General features: G+C 33.8%; 1 pseudogene; it reads left to right on the top strand.

Moving 5' to 3' along the window:
* Window positions 1-1696: 1696 nt before the first annotated feature.
* LOC121174676 (uncharacterized) lies at window positions 1697-9854 on the top strand (annotated as a pseudogene).
* Window positions 9855-10183: the final 329 nt, after the last annotated feature.

The raw sequence follows: 10183 nt of genomic DNA, 5'->3' as shown, positions 1-10183 counted from the left end.
AAGGAAAATATCACGAGTAGGGGGGTTGAATTAGGATTTTAGAAAATTTTCAAGCCTTTTAAAAGAAAACAAAGTTATCGAATGAAGAACTTTGTAAGACAAATAGATTTTAGTAGAAAACACTTTCAGACCATGTAAATAGATTTCTCAAAAATGGATAGTATTTTCCAAAACAAAATCAAATTCAAACCTTAGGTCAATTTAAAGCAAAAGAATACGGAAAACATATAAGACACAAATTTATACCAATTCATCTCTACCACTAAGAGTACGTCCAATTCTTGGCAAACCATCAAGTTCGACTAACTTTAACAAGTTACAAGTATTCGTCATTGTCACTTTGGCTCTACAAAGCTCTACCCCTAGCTTGATACAATCTAGCATTCTTTGTCCTACCATGCCACTGCTAGCTCTATACAAGTCAAATAGATTTTTTTTTTGGATTGCACAATGACTAACTCTGAATCGTCTTATAGACGAATATACAATCTCAACACTTATGTAGATGTAATTGGCTTTGATGTTTTGATGATGATCATGATGATGTGTTGCAATTGATGCAAATGGGCTTTTCAAGATTAAAATTCAAGACAATACTTCAAGATTACAAGTCACAACATCAAGATGATCACTAGAATATTAGGAAGGGAATTCCTAATTGAATTAGCAAAGGTTTGGCCAAGTGATTTATATTAAAAAGTGTTTCTCAAAGGTTTTACTCTCTGGTAATCGATTACCAGAGGATGTAATCGATTACCAGTGGCCAAATACGTTTTATAACAGCTACAAAAATTTGAATTCGAAATTTTAGACTGTGTAATCGATTACACAATTCTGGTAATCGATTACCAGCAGTTAGTAAACGTTTTAATTCAAATTTTAAAAGCTGTAATCAATTACACAATTACTGTAATCGATTACCAGACAGGATTTTCAGAAAAATAATTTCAAGAGTCACAACTTTTCAAAGGCTTTACTCATGACCACCAATGGTCTATATATATGTGACTTAAACACGAAATTGCTCAGAGATTTTCAGAACAACAAAGTGTTTATCCTCTCAAAGAGCAAATTCATTTTATCCTCTTAAGAATTCCTTGGCCAATTCAATTGCAATTCATTAAGGAATTATTTGAGTGCTCAATCTGTAAAATCCATCTCTTTCTAGAGAGATTTGTTCCTCTTCTTCTTCTCATTCTCTAAGGGATTAAGAGACTGTGAGTCTCTTGTTGTAAAGGATCTCTAAACACAAAGGAAGGATTGTCCTTGTGTGTTTAGAACTTGTAAAAGGAATTTACAAGATAGTGGAACTCTCAAGCGGGTTGCTTGGGGACTGGACGTAGGCACAAGGGTGTGGCCGAACCAGTATAAAACTGAGTTTGCATTTTCTCTTCCCTTAATCTCCTTTATTTATTATTGCTTTATATTCATATTCAAATTGTTTCATTTGAATTAATATTTAAGAAGATTGTCATTAAGGGAATTCATAACTTGAGTAAAAAGTGAAATAGATTTTTAATTAGGGGAAACAGTTTCAAATATCTTAATTCAACCCCCCGCCTTCTTAAGATATCTGAGGCCACTTGTCTAACAAGTGGTATCAGAGCTTCATTCTTGTACAAAGTTTAGAAGCTTCAAGAAAAAGATGGCCTCAGCAAATTCCTTATTTCCAGAAGGGAATTCTATCAATAGACCTCCAATCTTTAATGGAGAGGGTTACCACTACTGGAAAACCCGAATGCAAATTTTTATCGAGGCAATAGATCTAAATATCTGGGAAGCCATAGAAATAGGGCCTTATATACCCACCACAGTAGAAAGAGTTTCAATAGATGGTAGTTCATCAAGTGAAAGCATAACCATAGAAAAACCTAGAGATAGATGGTCTGAAGAGGATAGAAAACGAGTACAATACAACCTAAAAGCCAAAAACATAATAACATCTGCCCTAGGAATGGATGAATATTTCAGAGTTTCAAATTGCAAGAGTGCTAAGGAAATGTGGGACACTCTTCGATTAACACATGAAGGAACTACAGATGTTAAAAGATCTAGGATAAATGCACTAACTCATGAGTATGAATTATTTAGAATGAATGCAAATGAAAATATTTAGAGTATGCAAAAGAGATTTACACATATAGTAAATCATCTAGCAGCCTTAGGCAAAGAATTTCAAAATGAAGATCTTATAAACAAGGTGCTAAGATGTTTAAGTAGAGAATGGCAACCCAAAGTAACGGCTATTTCTGAATCAAGAGATTTTTCTAACATGTCTCTTGCCACTTTATTTGGTAAGTTGCAGGAACACGAGATGGAACTATTGAGATTACACCAAAATGAAGAAAATGACAAGAAAAAGAAAGGAATTGCTCTTAAAGCATCATCCTCAATTCAAGAAGAAAGTGATCAGGATAATGATGCAGATGATGATGATGATCTAAGTCTCTTTGTAAAAAGATTCAACAAGTTTCTTAAAGTAAGAGGAAATCAGAGGCGACCAAATTTTAAATCAAAGAGAAGGACAGAAAATTCATCCTCTACTCTAAAATGCTTTGAATGCAATCAACCTGGACATCTGAGGGTTGATTGTCCCATCTTCAAGAAAAAGATGGAAAAATCTGAAAAGAAAAATCATAGTGAGAAGAAACTAAAGAAAGCATACATCACATGGGATGAAAATGATTTGGAATCCTCTGAAGATTCTGAAAATGAAGAGATAAATCTTTGCCTTATGGCCAAAAGTTACGAAAGTGATGAAGAGGTAACATCTTCAAACAACTTATCTATTTCTTTTGATGAATTGCAAGATGCATTTGCTGATTTGCATAAAGAATCAATTAAACTTGCAAAATTAGTTTCATCATCAAAGAAAACAATTTCAAATTTAGAAAATGAAATTTCAAAATTAAACAAAGAATTAGATCTTCTTAGAAATGAAGTCTCAATCTCTAAAACAAATGAAAAAGTTAATATCTCCACTATTAATGACAAGAAAATAACAGATTCTTGTAGTTGTTGTGATAAATATGTAAAAGAAATTAAAGAGTTGAAAAATTCACTTGCAAAATTTTCATATAGTAGAAATAATTTAGATGTTATATTAAGTAAACAAAGATATGTGTCTAATAAAAATGGACTAAGGTATAAATCTGAAAAACTACAAAAGGTTCATAAAAACTTTTCCACTTCCACACAAAAATGTAATTCTAATTCTATCACTTGTTTTTACTGTGGAAGAAGAGGACATGGCATATCAACTTGCTACTTCAAGAAAAATTACAGTAACATTAAAATGATATGGGTCCCAAAAGGATCCTCAGTTTATACTAACATGCAAGGACCCAATAAAATTTGGGTACCTAAGTCAAAAACTTGATTATGCAGGTATCTTTGAGAAAGAAGTGGTACATAGATAGCGGATGCTCAAAACATATGACTGGAGATGCATCAAATTTTACACACATATCTCCAAAGAAAAGCGGGCATGTAACATATGGTGACAACAACAAAGGTAGAATTCTTGGAATGGGTAAAATAGGTACAAATTCTTCAAACTCCATTGAAAATGTTCTACTTGTTGAAGGCCTTAAGCACAACCTGCTTAGCGTTAGTCAACTATGTGACAAAGGCTATCTAGTATCATTTGATTCTCAGAAATGTCTTATAGAACATAAGCATGACATCAATATAAAGCATGTAGGACATAGAGTCAATAATGTTTACATGATAGACTTAAGCATAAAACAAGAAAACAATCATTGCTTTCTTAGTAAAGATGATGATCCATGGTTATGGCATAAAAGAATTGCTCACATAAACATGGATCACTTAAATAAATTAATTTCAAAAGATTTAGTAGTTGGTTTGCCTAAATTGAAATTTGAAAAAGATAAACTATGCGATGCATGTCAAAAGGGCAAACAAACAAGAGTCTCATTCAAATCTAAAAATGTTGTTTCAACCACTCGACCATTACAGTTATTGCATATGGATCTATTTGGTCCATCTAGAACCATGAGTTTTGGAGGAAATTACTATGCTTTAGTTATAGTTGATGATTTCTCTAGATATACTTGGACATTATTTATTACACATAAAAGTGATTCATTCCAAGCATTTAGGAAACTTGCTAAAGTCATACAAAACAAGAAAAATCTCAAGATTGCATCCATTAGAAGTGATCATGGGGGTGAATTTGAAAATAAAGATTTTGAATTATTTTGTGATGAACATGGTATTGAACATAATTTTTCTGCACCAAGAACCCCTCAACAAAATGGAGTTGTTGAGAGGAAAAATAGGTCATTGGAAGAAATTGCAAGAACTTTATTAAATGATACTTCTCTTCCAAAGTATTTTTGGGCTGAAGCTGTCAATACTGCATGTTACATCATGAATAGAGCCTTGATAAGACCTATTTTAAAGAAAACCCCATATGAGTTATTTAATGGTAGAAAACCTAATATTTCTCATCTACATGTTTTTGGTTGCAAGTGCTTTGTACTTAATAATGGTAAAGATAATCTAGGAAAATTCGATGCAAAATCTGATGAAGGCATTTTTCTTGGATATTCTTTACAAAGCAAAGCATATAGAATATATAATAAGAGAACTATGAATATAGAAGAATCCATTCATGTTACCTTTGATGAATCTAATGCTATATTGTCAAGAAAGAATATGCTAGATGACATTGCAGATTCTTTAGAACATATGAACATTCATGAACAAGATTCCAAAGGAAATGACAAAGGAAACAATGAAGATCCTCCAGAAGAAGTCAAATCCAATGATGCACTCCCAAGAGAATGGAAAACTTCAAGAGATCATCCCCTCGACAACATTATTGGTGATATCTCAAAAGGGGTAACAACTAGACACTCTCTTAAAGATTTATGCAATAATATTGCTTTTGTATCCATGATTGAACCTAAAAATATAAAAGAAGCCATAATAGATGATAATTGGATCATTGCCATGCAAGAAGAATTAAACCAATTTGAAAGAAATAATGTGTGGAAATTAGTAGAAAAACCTGAAAATTATCCTATCATAGGAACAAAATGGGTTTTTAGAAATAAATTAGATGAACATGGTATAATTATTAGAAATAAAGCCAGGTTAGTAGCAAAAGGGTACAATCAAGAAGAAGGAATAGACTATGAAGAAACATATGCTCCTGTTGCAAGATTAGAAGCCATTAGAATGCTATTGGCATATGCATCCATAATGAATTTTAAACTTTATCAAATGGATGTTAAGAGTGCCTTTCTAAATGGCTTAATTCAAGAAGAGGTATATGTTGAACAACCCCCTGGTTTTGAAATTCCTGATAAACCAAACCATGTTTATAAATTACAAAAGGCTCTTTATGGTTTGAAACAAGCCCCTAGGGCATGGTATGAACGATTAAGCAATTTTCTTCTAGAAAAAGATTTCTCCAGAGGTAAAGTGGATACCACATTGTTCATAAAGAGAAAGCATAATGATATTTTGTTGGTTCAAATATATGTTGATGATATAATTTTTGGATCCACTAATGATTCATTGTGCAAGGAGTTTTCCCTTGATATGCAAAGTGAATTTGAAATGTCAATGATGGGAGAACTAAAGTACTTTCTGGGATTACAAATCAAGCAAACTCAAGAAGGTATATTCATCAATCAATCCAAATACTGCAAGGAATTGATCAAAAGATTTGGGATGGATAGTGCAAAACACATGTCTACACCGATGAGCACTAATTGTTACTTAGATAAAGATGAATCTGGTCAGTCTATAGACATAAAACAATATCGAGGTATGATCGGATCTCTTCTTTATTTATCTGCTAGTAGACCTGATATTATGTTTAGTGTATGCATGTGTGCTAGGTTTCAATCCAACCCCAAACAATCACATTTAAGTGCAGTAAAGAGAATCATGAGATATCTATTAGGAACAATCAATTTAGGATTATGGTATCCTAAGAATTCAACATGTAACTTAATAGGATATTCTGATTCTGATTTTGCCAGATCTAAAACTGATAGAAAAAGTACAAGTGGAACTTGTCAATTTATTGGATCAGCTCTTGTCTCATGGCATAGTAAGAAACAAAACAGTGTTGCTTTATCTACTGCTGAAGCGGAGTATATCTCTGCTGGTAGTTGTTGTGCACAGATTTTATGGATGAAGCAACAATTATCTGACTATGGCATCATTCTTGATCGCATACCTATTAAGTGTGATAATACTAGTGCCATAAATCTATCCAAAAACCCAGTTCAACATTCAAGAACTAAACATATAGAGATTAGACACCACTTTCTTAGAGATAATGTCCTAAAGGGAGATTGTGTATTAGAATTTGTTGATACTAAGAATCAACTTGCTGATATTTTCACTAAACCTCTCCCCAAGGAAGTGTTCTTCTCTATTAGAAGAGAATTAGGTCTCTTAGATGTAAGAGATTTAGAAAAATAGGGATTGATTGGTTGATTGATTGGTTGATTTACTTTTACCTTTTGATTGTAGATTATTTTGTTTGATCTTGTTTAAATTCTTGTTTTTATGATAGAATTTATGATTTCTTGTGTATATAGTAATTGAATGATTGAATTTAGTGTATTAGTAGTGAAAATTAGTCATATAGGATGTATTTGAGCATAAATATAGATATTCTCTTAAGAAACTAGCCTAGGATAGGCTCTGGTAATCGATTACCATCCAGTGTAATCGATTACACATGAACAGGCAGCCTGTAATCGATTACACCATCCTGTAATCGATTACCAGAAGGCTTATTGGGCCTGTAATCGATTACCAATACCTGTAATCGATTACAATGCGTCATCTTCTATAAATACTCACAAAATCAGAGCTGCTGCGCAGCCAAAGCATCCTCCACGTTTTCCTCCATACCTAGAACTTCAAACCTTCGATTCTCACTCAATTCTTCACCAAATCACGTCCCGTAAAGCCCAATCTTCCTCTTTTTCACTCCTCTTTCACTTCCACCGATCGAAATCCAGAAAAACTTCATCAAATGGCAGAGCCATCAAAGAAGAGAAAGGGATCATCCTCCACCGCTACCGCTGCTGCTCATCGCCGTCACGGCCCATCCGGAGCACCCACAGCACATATTCCTCCTTCTTTGTCATCTCCAAGATCATCAACACTGTTTTCATCCGATGATCAATGTCTACGGTACCTTTCTCAGTTTTCTTCTAGAATAATCTTAGATCCTAAGTACCTAGACGTAGAGTTCTTTAATGATGAAACGTTTGATTGCTATCAAGTGTTTCAAAACTCTGGTCTTGTTGATTTCATGTCATTAAAATTGTCGTATTATCCTGAACTTGTTAAGGTCTTCTACTGCAATTTAAAAATTCAGGATGGTATTATTATGTCTGAGGTGCATGGTACTTCTATGGTCATTGATCAGTCACTTTTCTTTTCTTTGACTCATTTACCCAGTCAAGGTGCACCTTTTGAGGGCACCATTGTTGATGACTGGAAATTCGATTATTCGAGTCATGATGCTCGTCGCATGGTCTGCAATGATCAAGCTGAAATGACCGGTAGATTGTTGGCCGGGTCATTAACTTTTGATAATCGCATCATGCATTATATCATTGTTAGAATTTTGCTTCCTCGGTCTTCAAATTTAGCACAAGCCTCTGAGGAGGATTTGATTCTTATGTGGGCTTTTCTTACCGGTCGTCAGATCGACTGGGCCCATTTGGTTCGGTACCGAATGCATAAGGCATTACGGGCCAATGCACCTCTTCCTTATCCACATTTGATTACTCTGTTTTTGTGTCATTTTCAAATTCCGCTTGATGATGAACCCTTTGTTCAAGTCAAGCGTTCCTTTGCAATTGGTGCTAGTGCAGTGACCTCCTTTGGGTATCGTAAAGATCGAAATGGACAATGGCTGAAGAAGGATGCACTCCCTCCTCAAGATGAACGTACTCCTTCACCTCCCCCTCAACGTGAAGATTCCGCACTCATGAATGAAGTCCTCTTCGAATTACGGGGTCTTCGTTCTTATGTTGGTGACCGCTTCGACTCGTTAGATTCACGCTTTGCCGGTATGGACATTCGCCTTACACAGCTTGAAGAGGATGTCGGATACATTCGTCAGAGTTTTGATCTTCCTCCACCACCTCCATCTTCTTAGATTTTAGTTCCTGACTATATGTCTTTTTATAAGCCGTGTATTTTGGCTTTTAGTTTCTTAGAATTTACATTATTATGCTAAAGTACTTTGCTTATTTATCTTTTGGTTTTTAAATTTCAGTCTTGGATATTTTGTGGTTGTTGACATTTTATGTTATTTAAATTCTAGTTAGAATTTACAATTGGCTTTGATGTTTTGATGATGATCATGATGATGTGTTGCAATTGATGCAAATGGGCTTTTCAAGATTAAAATTCAAGACAATACTTCAAGATTACAAGTCACAACATCAAGATGATCACTAGAATATTAGGAAGGGAATTCCTAATTGAATTAGCAAAGGTTTGGCCAAGTGATTTATATTAAAAAGTGTTTCTCAAAGGTTTTACTCTCTGGTAATCGATTACCAGAGGATGTAATCGATTACCAGTGGCCAAATACGTTTTATAACAGCTACAAAAATTTGAATTAGAAATTTTAGACTGTGTAATCGATTACACAATTTTGGTAATCGATTACCAGCAGTTAGTAAACGTTTTAATTCAAATTTTAAAAGCTGTAATCGATTACACAATTACTGTAATCGATTACCAGACAGGATTTTCAGAAAAATAATTTCAAGTCACAACTTTTCAAAGGCTTTACTCATGACCACCAATGGTCTATATATATGTGACTTAAACACGAAATTGCTCAGAGATTTTCAGAACAACAAAGTGTTTATCCTCTCAAAGAGCAAATTCATTTTATCCTCTTAAGAATTCCTTGGCCAATTCAATTGCAATTCATTAAGGAATTATTTGAGTGCTCAATCTGTAAAATCCATCTCTTTCTAGAGAGATTTGTTCCTCTTCTTCTTCTCATTCTCTAAGGGATTAAGAGACTGTGAGTCTCTTATTGTAAAGGATCTCGAAACACAAAGGAAGGATTGTCCTTGTGTGTTTAGAACTTGTAAAAGGAATTTACAAGATAGTGGAACTCTCAAGCGGGTTGCTTGGGGACTGGACGTAGGCACAAGGGTATGGTCGAACCAGTATAAAAACTGAGTTTGCATTTTCTCTTCCCTTAATCTCCTTTATTTATTATTGCTTTATATTCATATTCAAATTGTTTCATTTGAATTAATATTTAAGAAGATTGTCATTAAGGGAATTCATAACTTGAGTAAAAAGTGAAATAGATTTTTAATTAGGGGAAACAGTTTCGAATATCTTAATTCAACCCCCCGCCTTCTTAAGATATCTGAGGCCACTTGTCTAACAAGTGGTATCAGAGCTTCATTCTTGTACATATAGAGAGCTTTTAAAGAAAGAATTTTGAATATGAGCACTTGGGTTTGTGTGTCCATTTCTTCAAAGTTTCTCGTATTTATAGGCTTCTTCAACAAGTATTTGTTATCTCTAAACAAATAGATTTCTTCACTTTAGTCTTGCATATGAAGAATGTGGTCGTTGGAGCATTTAATGTTTGCATTAAATGCATGTACTTCTACATACTAGAAAACCACTCTTCTTAGCTATCATGTTGAACACTTCAACAGGAAACCACTTCCTTTTGCATCAAATCAGGTTTGCATAACAAAGCACATCTTTTGATGAAGATTGGTAATTCTCAAATCTTGAACTTTATTTATTCTTCATAGGATTCAACAAATCTCAAGAGAATGTCTCTGCAAAACAGATCTTAGACACAGAGTATTAAATGAAGTCTTAAATGTCATCTCTTAAATGTTGTATCAGATCATGGCTTTAGCTAACTATCGTCCGATACTTCAGACGCAAACTCGCAAAGCATGTTCTAATATAACATAAGACATAACTTTTAAAATTTATATTTATTTTTATCAAATCTAAATAATTGGGAGTCTTGATTCATCTTAAGACATAAATATCTTTTGACTTAATAATTTGGTATTCACACCACCTTCTTTGAGCCAATGAACTTTTGATATTTGTTTCTTGTAATTCTCTTCTTGGAGCAAAAGGGTGGTGAGTGAGCTTGTTCTTGGTTGCATTG

Source organism: Glycine max, chromosome 1 (genome assembly GCF_000004515.6).
Source record: "Glycine max cultivar Williams 82 chromosome 1, Glycine_max_v4.0, whole genome shotgun sequence".
Taxonomy (NCBI): domain Eukaryota; kingdom Viridiplantae; phylum Streptophyta; class Magnoliopsida; order Fabales; family Fabaceae; genus Glycine; species Glycine max.
This window is presented reverse-complemented; position numbering and strand designations above follow the sequence as displayed.